General features: G+C 56.9%; 1 protein-coding gene across 2 annotated transcripts in view; it reads right to left on the reverse strand.

The window, feature by feature from the left end:
• The window catches only part of LOC104015108 (potassium inwardly rectifying channel subfamily J member 12), a 33,903-nt gene extending 23,342 nt beyond the window's left edge, over window positions 1-10,561 (reverse strand). For both annotated transcript variants that reach the window (XM_087733201.1, XM_087733202.1), the window contains exon 1: window positions 9,647-10,561. The gene's annotated coding sequence lies outside the window, so the exon portion shown is untranslated. The remainder of the gene's footprint in view (window positions 1-9,646) is intronic.
• Between the last annotated feature and the right edge of the window lie 6,982 nt (window positions 10,562-17,543).

Genomic DNA, 17,543 nt, shown 5'->3' on the forward strand with positions numbered 1-17,543 from the left:
AGTGCCACTGGCGTTATCGCTCCGTGACACAGGGATGTGATGGGTGGTTGCATTTAGGGTCAATGGCAAGCTCGGAGGCGCAGGGGGAGCACAGTGGGAAAGGAGCCCCGGATGGGGCAGAAAGCCCCGGGCAGAGGGGAAAGGGAGAGTGGGGAGCACCAAAATAACACCCTGGGGCACAGTGGCCAGGCACCAGGGCGGGGGGGGACGCACGGCCGGGTCCTGGCCCCATCCACCCTCCAGGGTCCTGGCCCCATCCACCCTCCAGCTGGGAGGATGGAGACAGGAAACTGCCACTTACTGAAACGGCATCATTTGGTGAAACATCCCAGTTTCTCCCCAAACATTGCCCTCAGGGGCAGACCGCAGGGAAAGGGATGGGACAGGACCCTCTCAGCACCCGCAAAACCCACCCCCGCGATCGCCTTTCCTGACTCCACCAGCAGCACCTGCCTCAGCCACCCGTCACTGACATACTCCTTCTCCACCCTTGAGTCCCGCCATCACCCTCATCCCCCATGACCCTAAAAAGCACCATTTTCCCCATTACATCCTGCATCCTTGCGCCCCCGCAGTCCCTGCACCAGTCCCTGCACCAGTCCCTGCAGCACCCATCACCACTGATGCCATCAACATGTCCCCAGATCCCAGGAGATGCCGACATGGAGCGGCCCCTACGCAGGGGACAGTGCGTGGATGCTACATGGCCCCAGGGACTCCTGTGATGTCCACCCGCCCACCGTTACATAAACTGCCTGGAGCCGGGACTGTTTTCGTTTGTGTTGCCTACAGCGCTGCGCTCTTCAACTTTATTTGCATAACAAATAATTAATAATAATTAATGACTGGGAGAACGGTGCGGATTGCCAGATTTTGCTAATTAGCGAACAAGCACCATTGCAAAAGTGAAGGCAGGCATGATGTGGCCCTGTCTCCCTGCCCAGGGTGGGCTGTGGCCGGGGACATGATGGGGACGGTGGTCCCGTGGGACTCTCATCCCTTTTGGGGAAGAGGAGGAGGAGGTGGCGGTGCTGCAGGTGTTGGTGGGACAGGTCAATGGTGCTCACAGGGTTTCAGCTGGTGGCTACATGTGGGTGCCTTGATGTGCAGCACCCATGTTCCCCCCCGACGCAGTCCTGCACGCTTGCCATTGCATGGCGTCCCACACGCCACTTTCTCCACACCCTTGTTAGAGCCTGGGACAACACTACTTAATTGTCTGATGATGGCATCACTCCATATAATTAATGGGACAACCGGCACCAGCTCGTTAGAGAAAAGCCTTTGCTCCAGCAGCCCCACAGCCGAATGGTGCTGGGGACGTTCTTCCCCTGAGGCCCCTTGCAGGTGGCATCCCCTCACTGGGGCAGGGGGGGCTGAAAGCACCAGGGAGACCCCACTGTGTCACCGATGCCAGAAAATATGGAGGAATGAGGATGTGAGCAACCAGCCTGCCTGTTTGGTGACATTTGGGGTGTAGGGTGACATGGCAGCCTCTGCCTGGACCTCACACTCCTGCAGCCACCTGGAGGCCTGGGAACACTGACCCTGAGAGGGAGGGAGAAAGGGAAAGGGAAAGGGAAAGGGAAAGGGAAAGGGAAAGGGAAAGGGAAAGGGAAAGGGAAAGGGAAAGGGAAAGGGAAAGGGAAAGGGAAAGGGAAAGGAAAGGGACAAGGAAAAGAAAAAGGACAAGGACAAGGACAAGGACAAGAAAAAGGAAAAGGAAAAGAAAAAGAAAAAGAAAAAGAAAAAGAAAAAGAAAAAGAAAAAGAAAAAGAAAAAGAGAAAAAGGAATAAAAAGAGAAAAAAGGAAGAAAAAAGAAAAAGAAAAAGAAAAAGAAAAAGAAAAAGAGAAAAAGGAATAAAAAGAGAAAAAAAGGAAGAAAAAGAAAAAGAAAAAGAAAAAGAAAAAGAAAAAGAAAAAGGAATAAAAAGAGAAAAAAGGAAGAAAAAGAAAAAGAAAAAGAAAAAGAAAAAGAAAAAGAAAAAGAAAAAGAAAAAGAAAAAGAAAAAGAAAAAGAAAAAGAAAAGAAAAAAGATTAAAAAGAAAAATAATATAAAAATGAGAGAAAAACAGAGAGGGAAAAGGAAAAAGATTAAGATGAAGGGAAGGGAAGGGAAGGGAAGGGAAGGGAAGGGAAGGGAAGGGAAGGGAAGGGAAGGGAAGGGAAGGGAAGGGAGGGAGGGAGGGGGAGGGAAGGGAAGGGAAGGGAAGGGAAGGGAAGGGAGGGGAAGGGAAGGGAAGGGAAGGGAAGGGAAGGGAAGGGAAGGGAAGGGAAGGGAAGGGAAGGGAAGGGAAGGGAAGGGAAGGGAAGGGAAGGGAAGGGAAGGGAAGGGAAGGGAAGGGAAGGGAAGGGAAGGGAAGGGAAGGGAAGGGAAGGGAAGGGAAGGGAAGGGAAGGGAAGGGAAGGGAAGGGAAGGGAAGGGAAGGGAAGGGAAGGGAAGGGGAAGGAAAGGAAAGGAAAGGAAAGGAAAGGAAAGGAAAGGAAAGGAAAGGAAAGGAAAGGAAAGGAAAGGAAAGGAAAGGAAAGGAAAGGAAAGGAAAGGAAAGGAAAGGAAAGGAAAGGAAAGGAATCAGATTCTCTCGTCTTTGATCTGCTCAAGCACTGACTGCTGTATCGCACATGAGCGTACACGTGTGCACATGGGAACGCTGAGCGCAGCGGGGTGCTGGGGTGAGTGATGGCCAAAGCTCCCGGACCCATCTGGCCGGAGCCAGCCCGCGGGAGCAGGGTGCTTTCCTCCCCAGGAGAAGAAGGGATGAAGCAGAGCAAAGCCCTCTCCCTCCACCCCCTCCACGAAGCCCTTCAGGTCCCACTCACTTTCCTTAACCCTTGCAGCATCCCAGACAAGTCCTTGGATCCGGCACAGCCCCAGTGCCACTCGGCATCACTCCCACTGCAGCTCCAAACCAGCCCCTCCCTTTACACCACCATTAGAGCAGAGCTGTGTGTAATTACGCTTCGCTGGCTCTCCTCTATAACTACAATTCCTTTGCTTTGCTGAATTGCTTCCCCTTCAGCACCACACATAATCCATTGCACTGTAATTATATGGGAATTTTAATATCTGATGCATTTATAAGATGCACTTAATTCATCAGCCCCTTTAAGTACATTGTCATTACAGCCTTCAGCACAGTAGGAAGGATGACTCGCTGTCAGATGAAGATTAGCTGGCCCCCATGTGTAACGAGTTGGAGGGCATTCTCAGCCCAGCCGAGAACCACACTGCCAGATCTGGCCCTGGGGCAGCTGAGGCTGGGGAGCAGGACCCCACCACACTGGGTGTCCTGGCCCCCCGGGGGCGTTGGCGGTGCCAGGGCTCCCCTGCGCTGCTGCGGAGACAAAGGACAACAGGATCCAGAGCAGCACCCGACCCCCCCTTTCCCAGTGTCTGCATCACCCGGCAGGGCCGGATTTGGCATTTCAGAAAAGAAGGGCCTGATCCAGCACTGGCTGCCCAGCACTGGGGGAGGTTTATCCCCGCAGTCTGAGCACTGGGGGGAGTCCCCAAAGGGCTCCCCAAGGCAAGGGATCTGCATTTGGATCCCTCCAAACCCACAAAGAAAGTAGCTGCTACTGAAGGCTTATTTTTCCTGGCATTTCTTTCGGTGGCTCCTTTCCAGCCATGTCCTAAAAGGGAACCAAAGGCCTTTGAGCCTCTTGCAGCAAGCACAATGCAATGATTTTCCCAGCCCAGGCAGGAGGGATGAGCTCACTGGCATCCTTGGTTCCCCCCCAGCTTCAAGGCGCAAGGTCCCTGTGCCGTGCACCGCTGGGTCTGGCTGGGGTGCCCAGGGAGGGCAGCGGGCTTGGTGGTGTGCCGGGGAGCAGCTGGGCTCCGTCCCACTGAGCCCCAGGAGAAACACCAGCTGAGCCTGGGAACAAGGGGCAAAGGTAGAGAGGGAGGTGGGGGTCTTGGGTACTCAGTCCCCGTGGGGAGTCCTGGCTCTCACTCGTGCGTGGCACCATGTTTCTCGCACTGGGATCATACTGGGTTTTCTATCAGTGCTGCAGTGATGCCCACACTGCCCTGCCAGGTGTCCCTGCAGGCGGGTGGCACCCATGGGTGGTGGCATCTGCCCCCACTGAGGCCACCTTGGCGCTGGCCGTGAGGGACCATGGAGGTTCAGCCCAGCTCCCAGTGGCACCGGGTCACCCCACACCCTTGGAGTGGGACAGGGACCTGCTGGGTCCCCACAGTGCCGGGTGACCATTGGGACAGAGCCAGGGCCCTGCATGACTCCAGGCACAAACCCTTCTCCTGCCTCTGGGTTGAGCCGTGCCGGAGAGGAGCCGCGATGACATTTCAGCCAGAGGGGGACACTCAACGAGTACCACCCCAAGCCCTGGGGCTGCTACCATCACCCTGAGCCCACCCACAGCCCTCAGGCACCCGGTGGCTGCCAGCATTGGGGCAGCTCCCACGTGTGCCCCGACATTTGGCAGCCTTCAGGGACGGTGACACGCTGGCCCCCTGCCAGACCATGGCCTCAGCACGACCTGGCAGCGAGGTCTCTCCCCCAGGCTCCCCACTCCATCACCTTGTGCCTCCCTGGGGACTCGTGCTGGGGGCAGGAAGGGTGCTGCAGCCAGCCTGCTGTCCCCCCTGGCCCATGTCACCAGATCATGGCATGTGCAGCAAGCTCCAGAGCTGCACCTCACTGCAAGGGTGCTGCACCGAGCACCAGCAGGTCCCTGTGCCACATGCCAGGCCCAAGTGGGGACACCGGCTCCAGGGGCAGAGCTCGGCCTGGACCGGGGCATCTCCAGCGCGGGGGCAGCCGAAGGGCTGGTAGTGTTCCATCTCCTCCTCCATGTCCAGAGGGACCCTGGTACCTGTTCCTCATAGGGAGTCACAGCCTTCTGCCTCAGTTTCCCCACCTGCACAGTGGGGCTATGCTCTCAGAGGAGGGTAGAGATGAAAGCATTGTGGGCAGAGGATGCCAGCAGGGTCTCTAACCTGGCCTTTCACTTAGGACCAGGGCAGGGCTCTCTCTGCTCTCCCTCTCCCCAGCCCCTCCTTCCGCAGGGTGCTGCCACCCAGGGGGGATTTCTGCTCCCAAGGTCACCAGATAGATGGGGCTGGGGGCAGACGCCCCAGCCCTCATACCCAGCCAGCCCTGCGAGCCTCCCCCTCTGTGTCCTGGCCACCCCCTGGGGCTTGCCTGTCCCCCAGGTGTCCTCCTCCCTTCCTCCTCTCCCCCAAAAATCAAATATCCAGGGAGATGGGCTCCGCGCTGCAGCTCTGCCGGTGGCACTGGCGGCTGAGCAGAGCAGACTGCAGCACGGCCGTTACGTAAGCCTGAGCCAGGCTCCGGGGATGTAGGACACGGGGGTTATCCCCCAGCCCGCCCGGGGGCTGTCACCCCCACCCCACCTCGGCCCCAGGGCTTGCAGAGCATAGGGGGGACCCCCCTCTGACTCAGCCCGCACTGAAAAGGGTGCAGGGGGGCTTGGGGTGGCCCTGGGGTTTGCTGTGGCCCAGCCATGGGGCACATGGTGGTGGCAGGGGGCAGAAGCAGGGGGGACAGACGTGTGCAGGAGGATTGTGTTGCTGTAGGGCAGGGAGTGGGGCAGGCAATGAGGTGGGACAGGGCTGGGAGGAGGTGAGTGCTGCACCCACATCCCACTGAGTCCATCTGCAGCCCTCAGCCACGACTTTACCGAGGCTCACCCGTGCAAGTGAGAGCGCAGGGACAGAGCCGGGTGGCCAGGTTGTAACTCCTGGGTTGTGTTTCCCTTGGGGTGATTCATGGAGCAGGATGAATGCGTTTGGGGCAAAGGATCCCGGCCTCTCTCCCAACCTGCATCCACCTGCTATGTCTATATTCCCATCCCCGCACCTCTAGAGGGACAGCATCCTTAGGGACAGCATCCTTGGCGTTAGCATCCCTGGGACAGCATCCCTGTGGTCAACCTCTTTGGGATCAGCATTCCTGGGAACAGCAGCCTTGGCATTAGCATCTCTGGGTCAGAATTCCTGAGGAGAGCATCCCTGGTGCTTCCAGCCCAAGCTGAGGAGCCATGATCAGGGTTTCCCAGAGCTAAAAGGGAGATCCTTCCCCCACAGGACAGCCCCAGCACACCTGCCTCACAGCCCCGCAGGGGAGCAAGGGTGAGGGATGGCACAGCAGGTGTCACCCATCTGTGAACCACCCGTGCCCTGTGCTGGTGGCACGGTGAGTGGGCAGGCAGCGCCGGCAGCACCGGGGGTCCCCCAGGACCAAGCCCTGCCCTGGCTAATAGACTGGCAGGGGCCTGGCAGCATCTCCTGTCGCAGTGCAGGATGGGGACAGGGATGGGGAGCCCATGGCCCCCCAACCACGTGGCTTCTCTCTGGCTTTCTGCCTGGGGTACTCTGGATCTGGCCATTTCTGTTTGGGGGAAGGGGGAAAAAAAACCCAGGCTAAGGCTCCTGGCAATAGGAGATACCAGAACAAGGAATTAATGTTAATTAATTCATAATGACGCTGAGATAGTGATACCAGATGCTTCAAAAGTCCAACGGGGGAATCTGAAAGAGCTTTGCAAAAAACCATCGCCCACTGGCAGTCCTGCCTCGCTGCAAGCTGGGAACGAGGGAGTGAGCTGGGAACCAGGATTGAGCTGGGACCAAAGGACTGAGCTGGGACCAAAAGAACAGAGCTAGAACAAGGGAACAAGCTAGGAACGAGCCAGGAACAGTGAAAGAGGGGCATGTCCCAGCAAGGTGATGGGCTCACAGTCACCCAGAGTTGTGGGGGCAGCACCAGGACCCCCCCAGCCACCTGCCACCCCACTCCCACCTTTCTCTTTCCCACTCCAACTCAGAAGCTGGAGTAGGGCCGGGGCAGTAAGGTGCCCACCATGCTCTGCTCCCTGGGGTTCAGGGACTCTCTGAGCCCCTTAGTATTAATTTTTTCTCTCCTTTTCTCCATTTCGGGCATGCTGGGTACAGGGCAGCTGGATGGGTGGGCGCTGGGGCACCCGGGGGCCCACAGATGGGATGGAGGGACAGGCTCACTATCTGGGACAGGGACACAGGTCCTTCACACCTGGTGTCCCGACGCTCAGAGGACAATTCCCAGCTCCTGCAGTGAGTCGGCAGCATGAGGAACGGGTGCAAGCTGGGCTGGTTTCTCCCTTCTCATTCACAAGAGCCAGCCCTTGCCCTGCACTGTTGAAACCAAACCGGGCTGGACCTTAGCCAACAGGTGCAGAAGAGCCTAGAAAGGGGCTTGAGCCCAGGTGCCACCTCTCCAGGGGACCCCAGAGCCAGCGCCAGAAAAGATGCAACCACGAACGCTCCAGAAACCATGGACAAATCCTGGGGCTTGAAGCCATTCACCAGCCTGGCCCCCCTGGCCGTTGGGGGGATTATGCTCCCCCCATGGTGATACAGCACCTGCACCCGGAGGGAACCCCCAAAATGGGGGCTAAGGGAGGTGGCCGAGGCCACACAGGGCCTGGCAGTGGCAGAGCAGGATGGCACGGCATGGCCAGGGCCCGGCGCTGCCATCGCTGCTTACATAAGGTGCCCGCTCCATGTGCCATGTGCCCGAGCGGCGACAGGAGAGGCGGACGGATCTGTCCCTCCCGCAATCCCTCTTAGTGACAGCAATCCCGCTCTTTCTAGAGACAGCATCCTTAAAACTGCCAACCTGTCCTCTTTTCCACCCAGCACAGAGGTTGGGTGAGGCTCCCATGTCTCTCAAGCACATTTACACACTAAAATCTGATGCCAATCAGGGAGAAAACGCCGGGTTTAAGCTCACCATACAGTTCCCCTGACAGCTCCTCCAAAGTTTATCCGCAGCGGGGAACGGTTCCCACCACGCTGCCGGCGAAGGCGCCCCTGCAGCCTTGGCCGGCCAGTGGGGGGGGGACCCGTAGTGAGCCACTGCCGTGCCCGGAGCATCACGGAGCACGACGGCACCGTGCCTTGTGGCCCAGGGGGAACACTGCCATCCCGCCCCACCTGGTTCCAGGGAACTCGAGGTATTCCCCTGGGGTCATTTCAGGGCTCAGAAAAAAATCCACATTGACTTCATTGGTAAAGCAACTCTTTTGGGTGAAGAACAACAGGATTTCAAAGTGTGTCATAGATCAGAGGCAAGAAATAAAGTGGCCTTTAAGGTGCCTTCCCCAGCAAAGCCGGTGTTTTATTAAGCCTATCTGGCGCGGACGGGAACGCTCGATGTTATTCCAGGCCTGAAAGGAGCAGGCGAGGATTTTATTTTTTAGTCTTGTTTTCATTATTTTCTGGTGGCTTCGTTGCTTTGTGCTCACACAAAGGGAATTTCACCTGCTGTTCAGAACAAAAGGCCCCAGAAAGTTTTGCCGAGAAGGGGACGAGGGGAAGGAGCTTTATAGAAGAAAAAATGAGTTTTTGCAGGGTTTGTTTTTTTTTCGCAGTGAGCTGTAAAACATCCCCAGCTCTTTGGTGCCTGCAGGAGACCTGGCACTGGCACGCGAGTCCCCTGTCCCCACCAGTGTAACCTCCAGGCTGGGAGCAGGGAGATCTTGCAGCCCTTTAGGAGATTGGAGTCCATTTGGGGCACAGAGGGGGCTGTGGGAAAGCAACGGGTTTTCTTCCCATCCTTTTCGCATGCAAGCAAAGTCATCGCCACGCTTTCTAAGAACGGGAAAGAAAAAATCCAGCCCTAGTTTGCCGACACCACTGCAAAACAGGTGGTTCAAAATCACAAGTGCAGGGGGGAGAAAAACCCCTATTGGGTGATTTTGTGCTCGTATTTGCTGCAAAACAGTCCGGGAACGAATGCTGCTAAATTCACACCATTTTCCCTCTAACAGTCTTTGCTCTATAATTAAGAGAGACTTCTAAAAATACAAATAGCCTCAAGCACCCAGAGAAGGCGTGCAGGTGCTGCTAACTGAAGGCACTTTAGTACAGCTCATTTTCTGGACAATTTTACTAGCCTGGCTCGTGCTCAGCGCCGATACTATTACAGTGATGCAATTATGCTGCTGCTGCTGCTGTCGTTGTCGGCTTGCTTTGCTTTTTTTCCCTGCGCTTTGCAGTTTGCCTTCGAAGCACCCCCCCCCCCAGCTCCCGGGCTGAGCCCAGGCGTGCCCCTCGTGCGGGCAGGCAGGTCCAGGCAGCTGGGAATCAGAGGGTCACACGAGTGGGCATCACACACGCGTGTGTATATACATGTGTGCACATGGATAGGGGCATAACCCCGCATGGGCATTTCCAAAAACAGCCAACGTGCAAAAGTTTTGGCCGAGAAAGCGAGCTGGCCGGGGGAAGTGAGTAGAAGCGAGCAGAAGCGAGCGGAGGCAAGTGGGAGCCCAGCAAGGCACCGGCACTCCCCAAAAGGCAGCGGCAAACCCTCACCGCCGGTCAGGGAGGGAGGGGGCCCATGGCATTGGCACAGCGACGGCGGTCAGCTTTGCAAAATCCTCCCCCCAACCCGGCATTTCGGGCATGGGGGCGAGGGAGGGGAACTTCACCCATGAGGCTGCCGCTGCGAAACTTCCCCGTCTTATTTCTCCATTAGGGCTGCAATAGGTGGAAGTGATTGACTCACTATGAGACTGCTGTTTTTGCCTCTGACTTGGGATTAAGACGGAGCCGGAGAAGCGGAGGAGCTGTCGCGCTGGCTCTCTGGCAGGCAGACGCCGGAGCCGTCACTTACCTCTCACTGCATTCAGCCCCCCTGGCCGTGGGGCTGCGGGTCCTGGAGAGTTAGCTGGCGAGGGACCCCAGATCCACTTGGGTTTCTCCCAGGATCGACGTTCGGCTGCTGCTTCTTAGGCACAGACCCAACCCCTCCATTCCAACCACAGGAAAAAAAATATATCTTCTTCCAAAAGAAAAAAAATAAATTTAAAAAAAAGAGGGAGATTAAAAAAGAACACCAGGGTTTTTTCTTGGTTTGCTTTTCCCCTGCCACCCCCTGGAGAAAAAAAAAAATAGATAAATCCCAGCGACCAAGAGATCCAGACTCAGGTGAATTTAGCTTCAAACTCCCTCTGCGCTTTCAGAGCCTTCACCCTCAAATGGGCTCTGGAAGATGCTGGGGGACCCATCGTTGCCAAAGTGTCATCAAATATCCTTCGGGCTCAACTCCGCTCCTGCCCAGGGAGGGTGGACTTCTTCCCTGCTTGCTGTGTGCTGTGGAGTTGGCAGGGACCTGCCTGTTTCAGCCTCAGTGTGGAGGGTGGGTGGGTTGGTTGGTTGATGTGGGTTGGTTTTCTTTTTTTTTTTTTCTCTCTGCTATTGGTTTTCTTGCTATCTGATCCTGAGCGAGCGCTGCAGCTCGCCGCTTCCCTGCTTTTTTCCCCCAGCTCCCAGCCTTTTGACAGGGAATGAAACACAGACACCCAGTGAGACAGGCTCCGGCTTCTACAAAGCTCCACTCCCTCCTACCGCCTTTGTCCGTGAACAGCAACTACTCCAACTCTGCCCGTAGACACAAGTGAACCTCTGCATCAGCACTTTCCTAATGGCTGCTTCGCCCGAGTCCTTCGGCCCTTCTTCTTCTTCCTCGCTTCCTCTCCTCCACCTTGATGGCTTCCGCTCGCTTTTTCTAGCCCGGCCCTGGCTCCGACAGCCACAGCCACGACGAAGCAACAACCCTTTCTCGACAGATCCATCTCAGCTCCCCTGCGCTGGCTGCTGCGGTCGGGGGGTTGCGGCCCCGCAGTCCATCACCGTCCTTTCTGGGTGCCTTCCATGAAAAATCGATGGCGGGTACCGCGTCCCCGGAGGCTTCGCTCCGCTTTTGGCTGGTTTAAGGGGCAGGGTCTGCGTGTGCAGAAAGGAGCCGGGGGCAGAGGGAGGGCTGGGAATTGAAGCCACTTCTTTTTATTGCGGGCGGGGATTTTTTTTTTTTTTTTAAGATTGATTGGAGTCCAAGTTTATTTCTTGGTGGTGAGCATTATTTTAAGCCGTTTGGGAGGCTTTGGGTGTTTCCAGGTCACCCTGTCCTTATAACAGCAAGGCCTTTTTGGACAGGGTCAAAGCAAAACCCTGCTCCGGCAGCCTTTTCCCCCCTGCAGAGGGGAGCGGGTGGCAGAGGGATGCTGCAGTGGGCTCACAACCCCGGCTGGCTTCCAGCCAGAGGGAGATGCAAACCAGCCACCATCTGTAATTTTTGCTAGACTTCCTCCACACTCAGTCGCCTGCAAGATCCCAGGGCTGCTGCCTGCTCCTTTTTGGGGATTTACAGGCTTCGTTCAAAAAAAAATCACAGCCAGGAGACCTCCAGCCTCGATAGTGATGCTCAACACCGCTCAGCTTGGCTGTCACACAGCCAGCCGGTCACATAAAAACTATAAAGCACCCAGCACATGAAGATGTTGCCTCCCCACCTGCCCCATCTCCCTTTTGCATTGCTTCCCACCCCTTCCCAGGTTTCTCTTCAATCCTCTTTGTCTCCCACCACAGGTTTGGGAACAGCAATCCCTCCCTCTCCTCTTCCCTTCAGCAGCGTCCTGGAGCAGTGACTCTCCTCATCTCCAGCTCCCATCCTCTCCCCGGCATGGCGATGGAGCATCATGCTTCCCCTCGCTGCTCCCAAACACCCCCGAACTCTAGAGCATCTCAGGGCGATGCTTGCAGCGCTGCCTCCTCTCCCCTCTCCACGCTAGCTTGCCCCATCTCACCCCATTGCACCAATCCCACAAATACTGAATTTTAACCAACACTTTGAAATCCCCAGATGAAGAGTGCTGCAGGGCCTTGTTCTGGCAGCTGTATGCCTAAACCGCGCCATGGATGCTCAGCTAACAGCAGGGATTTAGGTTTTGCAGATTGGAGGGGACACAAGTCGGCACACCCACTGTGGTGGCCATGAGCATGACCACCCAGGGAACCAAGGGGCGACCGTCAGTGTCCTGACCCCAAAACACAGCTCCCTTCTGCCCGTCAGGCAGCCCCTCACGCCCTGGCTTGCTCCTCTCCTGCTACCCCACTGTGCTCTTCGCTCGTGGAAAGCTTTCCGAATCCCCCCTGGCCCCAGTGCCCAGCCAGCGGTGCCAGCCCCAGGCTCCCGGCTCTCGGCTCCCCGGCTCCCTCCAGCAATAAATATAATTAACGCTCCGGGCAGTCCGGAAATTGGCTGCAGGGCTGGGACGGGCAGCTGGCCGCAGGCCAGGGCCGGGCAGGGAGGCACTGCCTGGGGAGGCAGAGCGGCTGCAGGGTCCCCAGCCCTGGCCCCCTCTCGCCTGCCACTCCCTGGCATGGTGCTCCGCCAGGGCTGCCAGCGGCAATTTGAGGTGCATGAGCAGGGTGTTTCTTCAGCAAAGCAGCAAGAGGGAGATGTCTGGGGCTTGTATGCGGAGGGAGACACGATGGGGGGGGCATCCTGGAGGGAGTGCAGCCCTTGAGGCTGGCTGGGATGGCAGAAGGGAGCTGAGCAGCCAGCACTGGCAAGGCTTGCATTCCCATCACTGTGCCATGCTGGTGGCTTACCCCTCACTGCCTGGTTTGCTACAGGAAATGCAAAGAAATAGCCGGGGATTTCCATCCCAGCAAGCCCTGGGAGCAGAGAGGCTCCCCATGTTTTTCCCACCAGCTCTGGGCACTGCTGCCCTGGGGCTGGGGAGAGCCATGGGGAAGCCCAGCACACCCGTCTGGGGGTGCAGGACTGCAGCCCTGGGGAGCCCCATGGCCCCAGTGGGCTCTCAGCTGGGGAATAGTTGGGGTCAGGGTACGGCCTCACCCTGCAGCCAGGCCAGCTTTGGCTGTTCGCTTAGCAGCCGTCGAAGTGAGGAAAGGAGGGCGAGAGGGCGAAGTGAGGGGGAGCACCCGGCGGGGTCTCCAGCAGGCCCCTTCCCGACGCCTGCAGCATGGCTGCGTGGGGCTGCAAGCGAGTCAGCGCAGAGCCATTAGGGCTAATTTAATCAAGACGGATGGCCCAATTGGAGGGCTGCCGCCCATAAATCCCGTGCTCGCACTGCATTAGTGTCAGGGCTCCTGGAGGAAGAGGCCAAGGGAGAGGCGAGGGGGGAGTGGGGATGGGAAACATGCTAAGTCACCCATCCTCCCGACGGCACGGGGCTGCTCAGACCAGGTGCCACCACTCACGTGCTCTCCCCATCCCGTGGTGAGCTGCCTGGCCCCGGGGACACAGCCCACCATCCTCCAGCCCCTCCAAAAGCCCAACAGCTGGGGAGGGTGAGATTTGAGCAAATGGGTTTTGCTGAACCCCAAAAGGTGCAGGGTTGTTCACCCCCACACCAAGGCAGTGTTTTGCTTCCATGGGAATCTCCCCTGCTCACTCCAAGGGGTTTTGCAGCAGGAGGGAGGTGGGGTGCTGGGGAAAACAGGCTTGAAGCCCCACAGTAGATCACAGTGCGATATCCGAGACTCAAAAGTACAAGCTGAGAAAGACCCAAGGCTGATGGATGCAGCATCCACCCCAGAGCCCAGCTGAGATACCCCAAACTCAGGCCATGTCAGCCGACCGTGGGGCTGTAGGACATCCCCATGGGGTGCCAGGCTGGCTCTCCCAGCACCCCACTCCCTTCCCACCTCTGCTCCTAGAAAGGCCATTTTCAGGCTCCAGGTTGTCATCTGATGACCCAAAACAGCCGTGTCTCCCCATCCCCATCCACTGGGTGCGGGCAGCGGGAGACGTGTGCCGCTGTGCTGCACAAGCAGAGTCAGGAAATAAGCTCTCATCTATCAAAGTTAAAAATAGCCATTATCTGTGCCATTAACACGCCTTGCCCCTGACTCTCCGGCCGAGCTGGCTCCCATCTCACCGCCCGCCCGCGCACCAAGGCCACCGTGCTCCCGGCTGAAAACACGGCTGCGGGGAAGGGACCGGACGGCTGCCGCCATCTGCTCTGGGCACTGGCATCGCCACCAGTGCGGGATGCCAGCTCTGCCAGGCCGCACTGTTGGCCGGCATGGCGGTGCGGAGGGCCAAGTCCCGGCGGGTTTCAGGAAGACAACGGGCCAGGGGATGCGGCGGACGGATGGGATGATGGCGTGGGTTTGTGGGCATCACTCTCACCCCCGAAGCACTCACGGTGGCTACGCAGTCACACAGCAAAGGAGAAGAAAGGGGTGCTGGCCGAGTGCAGAAGAAAAGATACTTGTGTGATAGGGGTGGTGGTTTACTGGGGGGATCTCTGCCTGGGAGAGTGGCTGAGGACATCAAGGAGCAGTTGGATGATGGAGAGATGGATGCTCAGACCTAGGCTCCATGTCCAGAGCATCTCAGGGGCTATGCCAGCAGCCAGTTAGCAGGGAGCATGACCAAAACAGCTCAGGGAAGCTGAACTCGGGGCATGAGGAGCAACGAACTGTAGCATTGCCATGGATTTATCTGGAAAAAGGAGAGCGCGCATCCCTGCACACCTCTGGTTTCTGGTTGTGCTTCAGTGCAGCCAGGAGGGAGGGAAGGCAGGGAAGGAGCTGGACTGCCGGCAGGAGGAGCACCGTGGCTGAGGTCAGCGCTTGTGGTGCTTTTATGAGACCACACACAAGGTCCCAGGGACCAGAAAGTGCTGATGGGGGCAAGAATCGGCCACCGCCATGCAGGGGTGCAGAGCAGCTCTCCACAGGCTGAGTGCAAACAGCACTGTGCCCAGCAGGTCCAGCTCCCTGGGCTCAGCACCTTTGCATCCACACCCACCCAAAAAAGAAAAGCAAAGGCAGGATTGGGCCTGAGGAACCATCAGCCAGGAGCAACAATCTGTCCCACAAAAAGCCATGGAGCAGGTGAGCCATTTCTCCTCCAAAATGGCTAGCACAGGGAAAAAAGACATTTGTATTTCTGCCAGCCGACAAAATGAGATACCACTTGTAGCCAGTGAAACTCTGCAGATTTTGCTAATAAAGGATTGCTCCATCCAGCTTCCAGCTGGATTCCAGCCCCAGCTATGACGTGGACACTGGCAGCATCAGCCGTCGCATCCCAGCACTGGCGTCCCTAAGCAGGCCAGCCCTGTGCCATGCCGCGGGTTCAGGCTCGCTGCAAACTCAAGCACTGCCTCGTGGCAGGGACACAGCTCCCATGCTCAGGTTTGCTCCCACCTTTTGCGTTCCTGTGTTTGCCGTGGGGACCATGCTGCTGGAATTGCACATGTCCCTTGAGACACTCTAACACGTCTCAGGAAATTTTCCCTTTCTATTCAGCTTAATTTCACCCATTAGAGCTTGTTTCAGCAGGGTCCCGAGGGGATATTGCTCCCCAGCATCCTCCTCTGACTCTTCCTCAGCTTCTCTCCTCCTTCATGCGCACAGTGCTCGCCTCAGGGAGGCTGATCCTTGCTCCATCACAAGCAGAGCTGGTCCAAGCAATCATATACTCCATAAAACATGACCCTACACCAACCCAGTTGATGGCATGTACATTTTCCATGTGGTCACGATACTCTTCTTAGGACTTCAAAGGCACTGACCCTGCTGCACTGCATGCAGACAGGCCCAGGCCACACCTGTGGGACAGATGCTTGAGGATACCCTGGCCAGTGCATTGCACCGTGGTCAGAGGTGGGAGCCTGCTCCTTATCTGCAGCTGAAGAGCAGAAAAAGAGCCAGTTTGGGAAAAACATGTGCCCTCAGCATGCCACCACCCCAAGATCAGGCCAGATACTATGTCACGCTGGGATCCTGCCCAAAAAATAAGACAAAGCAGGAGGCAAGAAGCTTATCTGCTGCTGTCGTGACCTGCAGCGTTTGGGGGGGGAGGATTTGGGGCAGCAGATGGGATTTCCTAGACCTCGTGCATAAGCCCAGTGCTAGCTCCACATCCCGGGCCAGCTGGGAAGAGCACAGCTTTGGCTTTTTACCATGGGATGCTCCAAAAGGAATGGCGAAGGGAAGCTCCCCTGGGCTGCCCATGGTGCTCATAGCACCAAGGAGAAACCATCGATCCCCTTTCTGCTCTCCTCACTCCACCACCAGTGCTCAGCTCCCCTTTCCTTCATCTGCAGGGTGGATTATTTTAGGACAGAGAGGAGAGAAAAGCAGCAGCGACCAGCCGACCGACGGCTGCTCATAGCAGAGCCCAGGCAGGCTGGACATCCCAGGGGTCAGACAGGCACCTCATATAACCCGGAGGCTTTCCCAAAGGGCTCGCCGCAGCTGAAGAGCCCAACTGACTTCTTACATAAATGACCTCAGGGCAGTGCCTACGAGACCACCAGACCAGGCAGCAGATGCTCCGAGGCAAAATCGTCCTGAGCAGACGTCACCTAATCAGCACGTTGGCTTCTTCCCAACGCGGTCTTGGGGCACACAGTAAATATCTTATATAAGCACCTCTGGCCTGGGGTCAAATCCTGTTCAGCCTTGTTATACAGCAATGTCCTCCTGGATAGAGGCACAAGAGGTGGCCCGAGAGGCCAGAAGGGGCTTTCCCCAGCATGGACCTGTTATACGGTTGTAGAACCTCTTGGTGACCCATCTCCACAGCTTTGCCAGAGGAGGCTCCAGGAGAAACCCTGGTGTATGGAGAAGAGCCACCCATCCCCAATGGCAAAAAAGGACAGAAGAAGGGGTCAAAATGACAAGTCACTTCTGCTCCCAAACTATTTGTCCACCAGGGCTTGGTAGCTGAGTAGGCAGCTGGAGAGAACCTGGAGAGCCCAGCACCTCTCCATAGCAAGGCCAGTCCTTCCAGCCCAGCCACAGCTGTCTGGCTGGACCTCAGGTACCTTCTGTGATGGAGACATCACACCTAGCCAGGAGACCTCTGCCAGCACTCAGCTCTCACGACTTGGGAGGTTTCAGATCCCAGTCTCCTCTGTTGCACGTTAGCCCCCAAATTTCTCAGCATGGCCAGATGCACGAGAGGTCCTTTGTCTTTGTTCCAAGCAGCGTCCTGGAGCCTGCCAGAGTTGGGAGGCTGGAGAGAGTCCATGTATGGACAGAGCTGAGGGTAAAAGCAGCTGAGCTGGGGCAGTAGAAGGCTGCAGAGGATAACCTGTGAGCATCTACAGCACTTAAACTGTCAGCGCTGTCTTTCCCTCCAGGCTGCTCAATGAGGTGAAAACTGAGACTAGGGCTGTACTGGCAGATACCCATTCCTCCCTCAATGACCTCCCTCCAGGCTCATGCCTCCAGGGGATTTACCCACATTGCTGCACAGGGCTTTTGGTAAAAAAAAATAAAAAAACCAACAAAAACCAAATAAGTGGACTTGAGCCTCACTATTGCCTTTACCTGCCAGCACCAGCCTTGGGGGACTTGCCCATCCACGAGACATCACCTTTCTGCCAAACCAGATCACACACAAGCATGGAGGGTTCAGACATCAGCAGGAGGATGCTCAGAGGCGCAGGCAGCAAGCAGCCATGGGAGCAGATGGGACACGACCTGCCCCTCTGCCTGTCCCAGCCTCCCTGCTCCTCTTTGACAGGTCACTTAAACACTGCGGCCACTGACAACTTGTCCTCATCTTTCACAAGAGGCATTTCACACCAGCTCTTGCTGCTAAATAAAGCAGCCTGAGAATTACTTGCACCACCTGGGCTGGTCCTGGAAAAGGACCAAGGTTAAACTCCTTCCTACAGAAACAGCACCAGCAGCTTCTCCATCAGTGGTGTTGCCCTGGGCTGAGCTGACCATGCCAC

Source organism: Nipponia nippon, unplaced genomic scaffold, assembly GCF_047370975.1.
Source record: "Nipponia nippon isolate SJK-2023a ecotype South Korea unplaced genomic scaffold, ASM4737097v1 scaffold_5, whole genome shotgun sequence".
Classification (NCBI taxonomy): domain Eukaryota; kingdom Metazoa; phylum Chordata; class Aves; order Pelecaniformes; family Threskiornithidae; genus Nipponia; species Nipponia nippon.